General features: G+C 48.4%; 1 protein-coding gene across 3 annotated transcripts in view; it reads left to right on the forward strand.

The window, feature by feature from the left end:
* SLC4A4 (solute carrier family 4 member 4) overlaps positions 1-15,537 on the forward strand; it is a 259,357-nt gene that overhangs the window by 32,934 nt on the left and 210,886 nt on the right. The window lies entirely within an intron of this gene.

A 15,537-nucleotide genomic window follows, 5' to 3' on the forward strand; every position in this document is an offset into this window, starting at 1 on the left:
TTTATCCCCAATATCCAAGAAAGGGACCCTGCCCTCAAGGAGCTTGGAATCTAATGAGGGAGACAAGCAGACGCAAAATGCCAGACGCAAAATGCCAGGAGAGAGAGTTGATAAGGGGCAATTCAGTGAACAAATCTGCAGATAAGATACCTGGCACTAGAGAACCTGGCAGGGCTGACCTTGACCAGAAAGGTTTCAGACTTCAGTGAATTGAGAGGCGATTGGGCCATGAATCAATGATGAGAGAAGGGGAGTGTTGCGTCGGAGGGTTTTATTTTGTTTTTTGGTAGCTCTGTGAAATCAAACTCTTCCCTTTCCAATCCCCCACGTAAACCAGGGGAAGCCAGCATCATGCTGAAAGAATGGTCTTGCTACGGTCGTTAGGGTTGCTCAGAAATGGAGGGAGAAATCGGGGACATTCTTTATCTTACGTTTGTTGTTTCTTTGACAGTATTTGTTAATCTCTTACTCTGGATCAGACACTGTTCTAAGAGCTGGGGTAGGTACAAGTCAATCAGGTCGGACCCAGTCCTTATCCCACATGGCGTTCAAAGTCTAAGTAGGAGGGCTAATAGGTATTTAATTCCCATTTTACAACTGAGGAAACCGAAACGCAGAGGGCAAGTCACTTCACTTGCCCAAGGTCACTCAGCAAGCAATTGGCAGGGGTGGGATTAGAATCCGGGTCCTCTGACTCCCAGGACCATGCTCTTTCCACTAGGCCACACTGCTTCTCGAGCGGATGGTGAGAGGGGGATCACAGTGGAACGTCCCACCCGAGTCCCCCTCTTATGGCTTTTTAGGGATCTTCTTCCTTTCCACCCTATCATCTACGTGCATCAACACTCTCTGCCCCGCGCGTTCGCTGGAGCTTCGGAGGGGAGTTTCGGCAGAACCCGATACCCCTCTTACAAGAGCTCACGGTAAACTGACACGACAACACGGGTCAGTGCGATGAATGGACACCTGTGTATGTTGATTCAGTCTTTCATCCCTCCCCCGCAAACCCTATCCGACCAGGGGAGACGATAGCATCCGAGACGCGGAGTCTGGCCGGGACAAAGGAACTTTGAGATCGGAAGTAGGCTCGGCGGCTCGTGAGCCAAACCCTTTTGGTCTTTCGTCTTTTTAGTGGAAATAGAAATTTTGATCGGCGAATAGAAGAGAAGGAAAAACGACCGACCGAAGAGATTAAAATCTCTGGAACTCTGAATCGGAAAAGGAGGTAGCTCTATGCGTGTATGGGTGTGGATGTGGTTAACGATGGCATTTGTTCGTGCTTACTGTGTGTCGAGCGCTGGGAGAGATACAAGATAATCAGGTTGGACACAGGCCCTGCTCCACATGGGACTTCTTGTCTGAGTGGCTGTGTGTGTTTGTGTGGGTCTGAGTGTAGTCAAGTCCCACAAACACTCCACATTGTGAGACTGGGACTGGCCCCGCTATAAAGCAGCCTGGCCTCGTGGAGAGAGCACGGACCAGAGTCGGAGAACCTGGGTTCCAATCCTCGCTCTGACACACGTCTGCCTTGTGACCTTGGGCGTGTTACTTCACTTCTCTGTGCCTCAGTTTCCTCACCTGTAAAATGGGGATTAAGACTGGGAAACCCAGGGGAGACAGGGACTGTGTCCAACCTGGTTATCTGGTATCTACTCCAGCATTTATTTAGGACAGTGCTTGGCACACAGTGTCTAATTAAAAAAAAAGAACCCTGGCTATAAGGTGTTGGAAGTTGCCCCATTGGTGGAAATATGGACTGTCACTGGGCCTCTGTGGAGACCGTTCGCTGTTCCTTTCCAGTCAGTCAAACAGTAAATCACATTTACTGGGCGCTTTACTGGGCGCAGAGAACTGTACTAAGCTCTTGGGAGAGTACAATATAACAACAAACAGACACATTCCCTGCCCATGGCAAGCTTACAATCTAGAGGGGAAGACAGACATTAATAGAAATAAATTACAGCTATGAACATAAGTGGTGTGGGGCTGGGAGGGGGGGATGAATAAAGGGAGCAAGCCAGGATGGTGCAGAAGGGAGTGGGAGAGGAGGAAAGGAGGACTTAATCAGGGAAGGCCTCTTGGAGGAGATAGACCTCCAACAAGGCTGTTTTCTCCAACTTTTCCTGGCCCGAGCATCAGCCTAAGGGGTCCAGAAAACCCTGAGCTTGGGGTGGAAACCTAAGAGAGCAAACTTTTCAATTTGACAATCCGTAAGTGGTAGGGATTAGGCACCCACTATTTGCAGAGCACTGTACTAGGTGCTTGGGAGAGCTAGACGATCTGGTCTCTGCCCTCAAGGAACTTGGAGTCCAGCAGATTCCTCTGGCCCTTCTGTTTCTGTTTAGGCTGGGAAGTAGGAGGGACAGCCTTTCTTGACTTTGTTTGGCCCTCCACCTTCCAGCTGGCCCCAGCTGTAAGTTGGACTCCCATGAGAGTGACTGTAAAGGAAGATTGAAGAGAAGCCATCAAAAATTCCTCCTTCCCTGACATGAGATGACTCATGACCTAATCCTTCTCGCCAAACAGATTCTCTTCTGATGATCAGTGAAGAAACCCTCCTTCCCCTTTTCCCTCCACTTCTCTCTTGGCGGTGGATAGATCTGAAGTCAGAAGTTGAACCCAACCTCCCAAACTCCATTTAGGGATGGTCATATTTATTGTGCCAAACGACCTCCAGTAATTACCCGTGTGTGTTTGTCTTGACTTGCCTTTCCTCCACAACCCGGTCAGTCCCTGCAGGACTAGAACAGCAAACCCCGGAAAAAGGTTGTTTTTTTTTTTTTTTTAACATAAACATGCGCTTTCTCCTTGCAGCTTGTTACCTGTGTAATTTGCTCTTCTCCATACTGGAAACACCTCCTTAATCTAGACTTAAAGCAGCACGGCCTAGTGGAAAGAGCACAGGCCTGGGAGTCAGAAAGACCTGGTTACTAATTCCAGCTCTGCTGCTTGTCTGCTGTGTGACCTTGGGCAAGTCACTTCACTTCTCTGTGCCTCAATTCCCTCATCCGAAAATGGGGATTAAATCCTACCCCCTCCTACTTGACCATGAGCCTGTGGGACAGAGACCGTGTCCAACCTGATTAACTTGTATCTACCTCAATGCTTAGAATGGTGCTTGGCACAAAATAAGCCCTTAACAAACACCGTAATCAATTAATTAATTTCAGGCGTATTTCCCCACGTCGGTGTGGTGCACAACTTCCTTCCTTCTTTGACTGATTGGCAAAGGGACAAATAATGGTATTTACTGAGTTCAGTGTCTCAAATCCCATTTTTTTCCTGGATCCAGGACTTCAAAGCTTCCCAAGACCTCGAGGTCAGGGGCTTCCTTCCCTGCCATCACCTCTATTTAACCAGCGTTTAGGTCTCCTACATGAGGCCAAATCTATTCTGTAAAGTCTAAGATCTGCTCTCTCCCTTCCTCCCTTACCTTTTCAGTGCTCATGCCACCAAGACACAGAAAAGGGGGGAAAGAATTGGGGCACGGCAAGAGGAGGTGAGGAAAGTCGGATCAATAATTAATCAGTGATATTTATTGAGCACTTACTGTGGGCAGAACACAATATGGAATGTTTGGGGGCTACAGTAGAGGAAATAGACACATCCCCTGCCCACGGGGAGCTCAACCCGTTATGAGCAGGGAATGTATCTGCTAAATCTGTTGTACTCTCCCAAGCACATAGTACAGTGCTCTGCACATAGTAAGCAATCGGTAAATACTCTTGGTTGATTGACTGATTCAGTCTAGCTGGGAAAACAGATGATTAAAGGAATTACAGCTGGGGAAGCAGCAGAGAATAAGGAAATGTACATAAGTGGTGAAGGGATATGGATTTAAGTGCGTAAGTGATACTGAAGGGCAGGAAAACAGGGTGGGAAGCAGAAGGATGTGGTAGGGGGAAGCTTCCTGGAGAAGATATGATTTTAATGAGGCTTTGAAGATGCGGGAGAGTGGTGGTCTGTCAGATGAGGAAGGGGGAGGGAGTTTTGAGCAGGCAGTAAACTCTCAATAAATACCATCGACTGAGGTAGGGCTTGAGCAAGGGGTGACGGCGAGGGAGGTGAGATCAAAGTACAGTAAGTAGGTTGCCATTATAGGAGTGAAGTGGGCGTTCTGGGTTGTAGGGGGTGAGAAGAGAGGATCGATGAGAGGGAGAAAGCTAACAGAGTGCCTTAAAGCCGACAGTGAGGAGTCTCTGCTTGATGCGGAGACCGATGGTCAGCCACTGGAAGCAGTTGAGTGCGGAGATGTGGGCAGAACCATGTTTTAGAAAAATTGATCTGGGCAATGGAATGAAGCAAGGACTGGAGAGGGGAGAGAGCGGAGGCAGGGAGGGCAGCGAGGAGACTTGCGATAGACGAGACTGTGGCAAAGGAAGGCAGGTTGTGAGTTCAAGCAAGAAGCTTCAGGAAGTAAATATCACTCCATCAGCAAGAGCCTGTGCTGACGGTGGGAAGAGGTCACTGAACTCTTCCGTCAACGACAGAACTACCAGACAGACAGACTTGAAAAGAAGCAGAGCAGAAGAGCAAGATGGTAAAATACACAGTGTAGACAATCTAAAACACACACACACACTCAAAGAGACACTTTTATAACGATAGATGTCTCATCTAGTCTGATGGGACTGACCCATTACTCTGTCAATCAATGGTATTTATTAAGGGTCTGCTCAATTAGCAGTGTCTTCTGGTCTACTTAACTGATGAATGCTCAGGAAGTTGCCATAAATACAATCTACCAGAAGGGGACCCAATCTTCTGCTTATCTGACTACACTAGTTTTGACTGTTTGCTTACAATTTCTAAAAAATGTGTGTGTGTGTGTGTATATATGTTTATTCTCTTCTGTCTTTGTTTCTCATTTTTCCCCAACCTTAATCTAAGGTTATTCCCGCCCCCAGAAAATGAAGAATTCTCCCCCAGCAGGATGTCTTCAAGCCTCATCCCATGTCACCCCAAGCCCCGCCGAGGACCCTATCAAATTAGCAAGGCACCATTTCGGACAGGCTAGAGAAGCAGTGTGGTCTAGTGGATAGAACACAGGCATGGGAGTCTGAGGACCTGAATTCTAATTCTGACTCTGCCACTTGCCTGCCGTGTGACTTTGGACAACTCACTTAACTTCTCTGTGCCTCTGTTCCCTCATCTGTAAAATGGAGGTAAAGACCGTGAGCCCCATGTGGGACACATACTTTGTTCACCCTGATTAGCTTGTATCTACCCCAGTGCTTGGTAGAGTGCCTGACACCTAGTAAGCGCTTAACAAATACCATGAAAAAATAAATCTCTGGGCTGCAATGAATACACGATAGAGTTTATTTTTCCTTGTGGTCCTATCTCCTATTATTGTGGCTAGGTGGGAGATCTATTTGGCCTGTACCTCCTGCCTGCTTTTCAATTTTTCAAGCGCATCATACCCGGCGGGTGCTGAATAGGAACCTTTATTTCTAGATTGACCCAGATCTGAATTTTCTTTGAATATGTCCATTAGCCACTGGTGTTCAAACAGGAAGCTTCCCCTCCCTTTAAGAAAGCACCGGATTGCATTCAGCTTTCCCAATTAATCAAGTTTGATTCATGTCCCAGACCTGCCCGTGGTCCAAGGGGCCAGAGCCTTGATTGTGCATTAGTTCGAAACCCCTATTCCTGGGATAGGTTTACCGCCAAAGAAAAGCGGTGTGGTCTAGTGGATAGAGTCCAGGTCTACAAATCAGAAAGACCTGGGTTCTCCTTCCGGCTCTGCCACTTGTTTGCTGTATGGCCTTGGGCAAGGCACTTCACTTCTCTGTGCCTCAGTTATCTCAGGATTAAGACTATGAGCTCCATGTGGGACTGTGTACTACCTAATTAGCTGCTTAGTAAAGTGCCTGGCACATAGTAAGCATTTAACAAATGCCACAAGAAAACCCCGAAAACAAACAAACAAAAAGGTGCTCTTTTCAGTACTCATCAAAATTCTCACCTATCTACTACCTAGTTTCTTTTTAGTCCTGTCTAATTTCTTTCTTGTCCGAAACATGAGTGAAAAAACCAGTAAACCTCCATCCTGATGAGATCCAGCAAGGAGAAATTGATTGTAGAGATTTGATTCGAGAGACAGCACCACTTTACACGTTTGTCCTTGCCGGTGGTGTTCCTGCCGGGGATTGGAGTGAAACGAGAGATTGGGCAGACACAGTTGCAGCACACTGCAAAGTGCACATGTGACCTTTGCCCATGTTAACCCGCTTCAGGCTGAACTGGAGTCTCTGGGTTTCTAGACCTGTGCCTTTCCACGGGTCACACAGACAGGTAACAGTAACAGTAGTATGCATTAAGTTCCCGCTTGGTACAGAGCACTGTACTAAGCACTTGGGAAGTGCAGGATGGGGATGGGCATGAGATAAGAAACAGTATGGTCTGGTGGGTAGAGCACCAGCTTGGGAGTCAGAAGGACCTGGCTTCTAATGGGACTCTGCCACTTGTCTGCTGGGCGACCCTGGCAAGTCACCTTATTTCTCTGGGCCTCAGCTCATCTGGAAAATGGGGATTAAGAGCGTGAGTCCCATTGGGACTGTGTTCAAAATGATTAGCTTGTATCTATTCCAGAGCTTAGTAGAATGTTTGGCACGTAAGCGCTTAACAGATACCATTTATTAAAACAAAAAAAGGATGCCATATATCCTGCCCACAAGGAGCTTCCACTGTAAGAGCTGGGCATGAATAGACTGCTGTCAGTTCGTGTGGTGGGGAGGAAAATCTACTGCAACTGGGGAAGGGGGTTGACTGAAGTCTGTGAGTTGGGATTTTTTGAGAACGATTATGATGCCAGTAAGTTTGGGATCTAAGCCCACTAACTCGCCTCTCTTAGTAATAATAATACTTGGGGTATTTGTTAAGCGCTTACTATGTGCCAAGCACTGTCCTAAGTGCTGGCTAGATCCAAGAGAGGTCCCACATGAGGCTCACAGTCTAACTAGGAGAGAGAACAGGTGTTGAATCCCCATTTTGCAGATGAATTGAGGCCCAAGGAAGTTAAGTGATTCGCCCTAGGTCACACGGCAGACAAGAGGCAGAATTAGCACCCAGGACCTCTGGGCTCTTTGTATTAGGCCACCCCGCTTCTCTACCCTGTGTTCTCAAAATCCTGTCCCTTTCCATCTTCAAAGTGTGCGGCTGTTCCACTGGACGACCCCAGGTTGGCGTAAACGAGGGGGTGGGGGGCGTCTGTGTGGGCTGGGTTGGGCATCAATAGGTGGGGAGAGGGGAAGAGGGGGAAAGCCCCCCAAATTCAGCTGTTTGGCTTTTTTCTACGTTCCTGCAGGGAGGGAGAGCAACCAAAAGTTCCTCACCACCGTCCAGCCAAAAGGTGGCAGCACTCAGTACTGCCATTCCGTTGTCCTGGAGCTGGGCAGCTTATTATTATTATAATTGTTATTAATCATATTTATTGAGCACCTACCGTGTGCAAAGCACTGGAGTAAGTGCTTGGAAGAACAGAATATAACATCAAACACATTCCCTGCCCACAGCGAGCTCAAAGTCTATAGGAGACTGACATTAATAGAAATAAATAGATAAATAATGGATGCAGCAGTCATCTCCACGACCCAGGCTTAAATACAAAGATAATGGTCTGTGGCTTCATCATATTCATTAAAAAAAAATCTGCTGTCTGTGTAGTCAGCATCCTCTGCGAGCCTCCAAATCCTTTTGGGTCCGTTCTCTGATTTCTCTTTGGTTCTGCCTAATTTCTTTTCTGGCCAGAGTGGGAGTGAACCTCCGCCGGTTTGTGAGTTACATAACTACAATTTATCTCCTGCTAGACAGGAAGCTCATTGTAGGCAAGGACGTGGCTGCCAGCTCTGATATTGTGCTCTCCTAAGCACTTAGTACAGTGCTCTGCATACAGTAAGCGCTCGTTAAATACCATCGATGGATTGCGAGGCCGATAGACTGTAAGCTCCTTATGGGTAGGAAATGTGTCGGTTTTCTGTTGTACTTTACTCTCCCAAGCTCTTAGTACAGTGCTCCGCACACAGTAAGTGCTCAATAAATACAATTGACTGACTGATAGGGACATAGACTGAAATGGTAGAGGGTTGGCGCAGCGGATAGAGTACGGGCTTGGGACTCAGCAGGTCTTGGGTTCAAATCCTGGCTCTGCCGCTTGTCAGCCGTGTGACTGTGGGCAAGTCACTTCACTTCTCTGTGCCTCAGTTAGCTCATCTGTAAAATGGAGATGAAGACTGTGAGCCTCACGTGGGACAACCTGATAACCCTGTATCTACCCCAGCGCTTAGAACAGTGCTCTGCACATAGTAACCACTTAACAAATACCAACATTATTATTATTATTATTATTTTCTACAGCAGGGCAGGGGGTGAGCCGGGGGAGCAGTTTTTACCACCGGGAGTCTTTTCGGAGGGTGAACTGCTCTCGAAGCCCTAGAAGCCTGTGAGGTGACAAGGAGGAAGGTTTTGGAAGAAGCCACACACGGAGACTGGGGGTGGGGTGGATTTCTAGGGGAGGCTTTATTCGTCCCCTTCCAGGTTGCTACTCATGGGGTGTCAATGATCTTCCCTCTGGGACCTCCATGACTGATCCATAGTAGGGTCAGCTCGAGCCCTCCTCACTCGGGGGAAATTGCACATTTTACTCCTCCAACTAAGGGCTCTTCAAGGTGTCAAATCGAAACGTTTATGGGAAGGGTGTTGCTCCTAAAGTGTGTGTGTATGTGTGTGTGTGTGTGTGTATGCATGCACGCACATGCAGGGCTGACTGTTTAAACATTTAGCGTGCAAAAGAAAGCTGTCTCCAGTGACAGATTGGGGGTTCGGTGGAAATGGGAAAGAGAAAATCTGAGTCGTGGGATGATGCACCAGGCTGAATTTAAACTAGGGATGAACGAGTGAACTGCAAACTGTGTGGGCGATTCTGAAAACAGCAAATGGCCTGGGGATCCGGAGGAGGGGAGTTAAATTGTGATGGTTTCTCTGGCTCCATGGGCCTCTGTCTTCTAGGGGAGCGAGGGCAGGTTGCCCCCTCCAGAACTGGCAAAGCTTTCTCTGATCAGGCCCAGGTATGCCTCTTCCTCTCCAGGGGAAATGAAGATTATCCATCCCATTTATGGAGGGCTCCTTCCGGGCACTGAGGAGGTTTGGGGGGAACAAGGATGGGAAAACCCCTTGGGATGGTGGTGGTGGGACCTTCAGGGCTACGGTGGCAGCAGGCAGGGAGGTCAGCGAGAGCTGGAGCTGGGACTCTTGGGCAACTGTCCCTGTCAGCCCCCGTGCAGATTGTTAAGGCCACAGCCCCCTCCCCTCACTGTGGCCCCGACCCTCTCTCCATTCTAGATTGTGAACCCGTTGTTGGGTAGGGATTGTCTCTATCTGTTGACAAATTGTACTTTCCAAGCGCTCAATACAGTGGTCTGCACACAGTAAGCGCTCAATAAATACGATTGAATGAATGAGTCTGTGTCTGCCTCCTACTGTCCATTAATTACCATAGTGTTTCCCACCACCCTTTTGGAGCCCCCACTTTCTCACCTAAGGAAAACTATTACTCGTGTCCTCTTTCTCCACAGCCTGCAGATTCTGTCTTCCACATTTCTTTTTTGGCAGGAAATGTGAGCGAGGCATAGGGAGACAGAAAGACTTGAGGATAAAAAAATTAGAGAACCCCTTGGCTTCGGGGAGTGTTAATCTGGATGCTTGTTATGGACAGGGAATGTGACTGTTAATTGTGTTGTATTGTACTCTCCCAAGGGCTTAATACAGTACTCTGTAAATTGTAAGTGCTCAATGGATACCTTTGATTGACCGATGAATTTATGAAACCTTTGTTTCTCCAAATCCCTGTCAGGCCACTTAGGTCCATCCTGCCTTTCTATCCCGAGAACATCTTCCCACCTTGCCTCCCAAGCCCTTTCCACTCCTTTTTTTTATTATATTTGTTAGGTGCTTTCTTTTTGCCAGACACTGTACTAAGCCCTGGGTTAGATGTACGTTTATCAGGTTGAACGCAGTCCTTGTCCCTCATGGGTTCTACAGTCTTAATCCCCATTTTACCGATGAGGTAACTGAGGCACAGAGAAGTTCTGTGACTTCCTCAAGGTCACACGGCAGGCAAGTGGTGGAGCCGGCTTTAGAGCCCAGGTCCTTCTGACTCCCAGGCTTATGCTCCATTCACTAGGCCATGCTGCTTCTTCTTGCTTCTCCCTCCACTGCCATAGCAGGGGGCTGCTCTCTCTTGCCTCCAAAGACCCCACACTCCCTTATTTCTTTCTGTTCTTTCCCCCTACCCCAATCTGACTTGGGGTGGAGACACTTGATCTTATCCAGCCTCTGATCTAGGGGTTGTGATTGAGATAGGGGAAGTGAGGAAAATCAAACCCTCTCTGTCAGCTTTTATCAGTGTTCCTTCAGCCCTTGTATTAATTGTAGTATTTGAGCACTTTCTACGCAGCCAAACTCCCTGGGGTAGATTCAAGCTAATCAGATTGGACACAGTCCCTGGAAAAGGTGGTGTTGGAAGTCCGGGAGATTCTGCCCCTCTGCCAGGCTTGCCAGTTGTTTGGGTAGGGGGAGAAGAAGGTGCCGTCTCCCAGATGTATAGGGAATAAGAAAACTCTCTCTTCAGGTGCTGGTTCGAGTGGTTTGACAGCTCCGGCTGGCTAGGGTGTTGGAAGCCAGATCTGGCTACGTGCAGGTTGTAGAGGGGCAGCGAGGGTGAGCCGTGTCCCCGTTAGGTCAGCGAGTGATTTCCAAATCTATTCTGAACTCTGCTGCGCTGGCCAAAGGAAGTGTGTTCCTTCTCCCCCGTCGCCCCCGTGCAGGGCCCGACACTTTAAAAGGAATCTTTCCCTCCCACCTCCAGCATGGGGGCCCTACCCAGCTCCACTAGGAGGGCCTACCTTCCCTCACTTGGGGCTCTGCCCGCCTCCAACTTCCGTCAGGAGGCTCTGCCCTCCCTCACAGGGAGCTCTCTCTGCCCTGTCCTTCCTCAAAAGGAGCCCTTTCCACCTCCACCATGGTGCCCTCTTTCCTCCATTGTGGGGACCCCCCTGCCTCCAGCAGGGGCCCCTGCCCTCCCTCTCAGGGAGTCCTACCTGCCTCCACTGTGGACCTTGCCCTCCTTCCCCAAGGGCCCTTTCCCCCTCCACCTGGGGGCCCTCCTTCCTCCACTGTGGGTGCTCTCCCACCTCCACCATGAGCCCTGCCCTCCCTCCCAGGGAGCCCTCCCTGCCTCACCTCCCACCCCCAACTTGAGGGCCTGGTGAAGGCCTCCCATGTCTCTGCAGTAGCCGGCTGAGAGGGAGAATCTCTGCCATCTGCTTCAGCCGCTTTCGGAGGGGCAAGCCACTGTTGAAAGGATTTTCATAAAAAAAAAAAACCCCAAACAAAATGAAAAGAACTGCGCTTCTGGAGATCTGGCCTACAAACGAAGCCCCTTCCCTTCAGAGAGAGCTGAGCTGCTCTGCTCTGGATCCAAAGGGGACAGAGGAGATCGTATCCTCTGAGAGAGGCAGAGAGAGAGAGAGAGATTGTGTGTGTGTGTGTGTGTGTATGTATATGTATGTGTGTGTGCACTCGTGCCCTGTGGTATTTTTAGCCTGCAACACTCACTTGTGGAGAATGTTGCATCTTATCTCTCCCCGCAGGGAAGGGTCTGCTTTCCTGCCAAGGAGCATGGGGTGAGTGTGGGAGGGGGGGGTTGAAGAGGGAGGGAAGGGGGCCGTTTGGGCCGCCCACCCAAGGACTTGATTTCTCCGGACCGAGTCTCTGATTGCCGGCTTCGTTCGGCCTTGGAGGGAATCTAAAGTATGTAGCAAAGGGCCAAGGACTGCCCCAATAATTATTGTCACCCAATAATTCAGAGAGAACGCTGACTCTGTGGATGTTCCCGGTACAGTAGCTCCTGGAAGAAGAATTCCTCCCATGAATGACTGCTTCCCGCTCCTTCTTTCTCTGCCTACTTTCTTACCTTTTCTTCCAAATAATAATGATAATAATAATGATGATAATTATGGCATCAATTTAGTGTTGACTATGTGCTAAATGCTGGAGAAGATTTAAAATTCAGAGATGGGACACTGCCCCTATCCCAAGGGGAGGAAAGGGGGAGGCTTCACGATCTAACTCACCCCCGTTTAATAGATAAGGAAACGGAGGCCCAAGGAGGTCGCCTGAGGTCACCCAATAGGGCAGTGGTGGAGATGGGACTGGTCTCTGGACTTACAGTTTCGAGATCTTCCCATTTGACCCATCTTCAATTACTGAGATTTTATTGAATATCCTCTGCGCCCTGAGTGCTCTACTAAGTGCTTGGGAGAGTGAGTTAGAGGTAGAAGATGCAATCTCTACCCTTGAGGGATTTGCGATCCATCAGTCATATTTCTCGAGGGTTTACTGCCTGCAGAGCACTGTACTTAGTGCTTGAGGGAGTACAATAGAGTTAATAGACACGATCCCTTTCCCGTAAGGAGCTTCCAGTTTGTGGATGAAGCATTTGGGTGTGCTCAGTTGCAAAAGGTTCAGCTGAGCTGCGGGAAGCAGAAAATGCCTTTCAGAACGGCCTGGAGGTGCTGGATTCTGAGATTTTCAATTGAATTGACTTATTTGTTTTTATGGCATTTGTAAGCACTTGGGTAGATACAAGTTAATCAGGTGGACACATTTCATATCCCATGTTCATTAGGGGCTCACGGTCTTAGTCCCCATTTTGTAAATGAGGTAAATGAAGCCCAGAGAAGTGACGTGACTTGCCCCAGGCCACACGGCAATTGTGGAGGAGCTGGGATTAGAACTCAGGTCCTCTGTCCCTTGGTCTCTTTCCACTATGCCACGCTGATGGGAATGAGCTAAGCATTAAGGGCCCTGGCATTAAGAGAGAGGGTTTTGGGGTGTGTTTGCTTGTCTTGAGCCTGAGGAGAAGGGCTTGTTTGAGAAGGGAATATCAGACTCTCAACAGGGCCATTACTGGGTCAAACCTACAGCCCAATCTTATCTAACAGTGGTGCTTAGTACAGTGCGATGCATCCAATAGGTTCTCAGTAAATGCTGGCACCGATTACCGACTACCAGATCCTTAGAGGAGCAGTGTGCAATGGTTGCCCTCCTTTGGGTCATTCGGGGGCCTTGCAGTCGGAGAACCTGGGTTCTAGTCCTACCTCCCCACTTGTCCGCTCTGTGCGTGCTGAGCGAGTCACTCCTCTGAGCCTCAGTTTCTTCAGCTGCATTAAGTGCATATTAATTACCTATTCTCCCCCCCCACCCTCTTTGATTGTGAGCCCCATGTGGGACAGGAACTGTGTCCATTTTGATTATCTTGTTTCTTCCCCAGCTCTTAGCATTCAATGTTTAGTATGTAATAAGAACTTAACAAATACCGTGATTCCACCAAACACCCTGACCTAGCCCCATTCACTCCCCTGGATTGGAGAGGTCTGTGCCCTTGCTTATCACCTTATAGCAGTTGACCAAATCATGACTGCGCCATCTTTACTGCACTGTACTCCGGAATAATAATCAGTGGGGTATTGGTTAAGCTCTTTCCATATGCCACGCATTGTACTAAGCACTGCATCGGACACACTGTAAGCAGTTCATATGCAGTCCCTGTCTTATAGTTTAAGCACTTAGTAATAATAATAATAATGTTGGTATTGGTTAAGCGCTTACTATGTGCCGAGCACTGTTCTAAGCGCTGGGGGAGATACAGGGTAATCGGGTTGTCCCACGTGAGGCTCACAGTTAATCCCCATTTTACAGATGAGGGAACTGAGGCACAGAGAAGTGAAGTGACTTGCCCACAGTCACACAGCTGACAAGCGGCAGAGCCGGCAGTCGAACTCATGACCTCTGACTCGGAAGCCCAGGCTCTTTTCCACTGAGCCACGCTGCTTCCCCAAGTACTCAATAAATGTCACTGATCGATTAATGAAGCCCATCAATCATTCATGTTTATTGAGCACTTACTGCACGCAGAGCACTGTACTATGCAGTTGGGCAGGACAACGGGCAGCTGGCCTCCGGGCTCAGAGGTTTTCATGCTTTGGACTCGGGCCCGGGTATCCTGGGAGCGGGCATATCTGCTTTCCCTTCAGTGCCTTCTTCAATCAGTCAATCCATATTTTTTGAGTGCTTACGGTGGGCAGAACACTGTACTAAGCGCGTGGGAGAGTATATTATGATAGTATTGGTAGGCACCTTTCCTGCCGATGATGAGCTGACAATCTAGAGGGGACAAAGTGCAATCTTTCAAGAATTGGTGCTCTCGCTTTCATTTGTGCATAGTAGGTTGGGATTTGGGAGAACCCAGGAAACTCAGGGGAAAGTCACCTCGATCGATCCATCAACACAGCAGGGTTCTCGGAGCAGAATTCAATCGATAAATGGCATTTTTTTATTCTTTTTTTTTTTTAATGTTAAGCACTTACCACGTGCGGGCACTGTTCTAAACACTGGGATAGGTACAAATTGGTTTGGACACAGTCCCTGTCCCTAATGGGGCTCACATTCTTAGTCCCCATTTTACAGCTGAAGGAACTGAGACACGGAGAAGTAAAGTGGCTTGCCCAAGGTCACACAGCAGGCAGTGGCAGAGCAGTATTAGAACCCAGGTCCTTCTGACTCCCAGGCCCATGTTCGATCCACTAGACCACGCTGCCACAATTGTCACAGTAATGCCAGAATTATTATTATTAATAACATTTCATTTCCTAAAGAGACAGCAGAGAAGCAGTGTGGCTTAGTGGATAGAGCACGGGCCTGGGTGTCAGAAGGACCTGGGTTCTAATTCCACCTCCACCACATATTTGCTGCATGACCTTGGGCAAATCACTTCACTTCTCTGTGTCTCAGTTCCCTCAGCTGCAAAAAGGGGATTTAGATTTGAGCCCCATGTGGGACAGGGACTGTGTCCAACCCGATTTACTGGTATCTACCTCAGTTTTTAGAACAGTGCTTGGCACATCATAAGTGCTTAAATGCCACAATTATTATGATTATTATAGTTGTTATTATTTCATTCCCTAAAAAGACTGCAGAGAAGCAGTGTGACTTAGTGGATAGAGCACGGGCCTGGGAGTCAGAAGGACCTGGGTTCTAATCCGGGCTCCACCACATATCTGCTCTGTGACCTTGAGCAGGTCACTTCACTTCTCTGTGCCTCATTTGTAAAATAGGAATTAAGATTGTGAGTCCCATGAGGGACAGGGACTTTTGTCCAGCCTGATTAACTTCTATCCATCCCAGTGCTTAGCACAGTGCTTGGCACTTAGTGAGCACTTATTCTGTAAGCCCGTTGTTGGGTAGGGATTGTCTCTATCTGTTGCCGAATTGTACTTTCCAAGCACTTAGTACAGTCCTTTGCACACAGCAAGCGCTCCGTAAGTACGATTGAATGAATGAATCAACAAGTACCATAGTTATTGTTAATGATTCAGGAACCCTCAGGGCACTGCCTAGGTACAGAGTGGTCCCCGGATCTCTCAGCACCTCGGCATTTCCAGTCAGTTTCTCTAGAAACGGAGCCTGTTGAATTCT

This window comes from Ornithorhynchus anatinus, chromosome 10 (assembly GCF_004115215.2).
Source record: "Ornithorhynchus anatinus isolate Pmale09 chromosome 10, mOrnAna1.pri.v4, whole genome shotgun sequence".
Lineage (NCBI taxonomy): Eukaryota > Metazoa > Chordata > Mammalia > Monotremata > Ornithorhynchidae > Ornithorhynchus > Ornithorhynchus anatinus.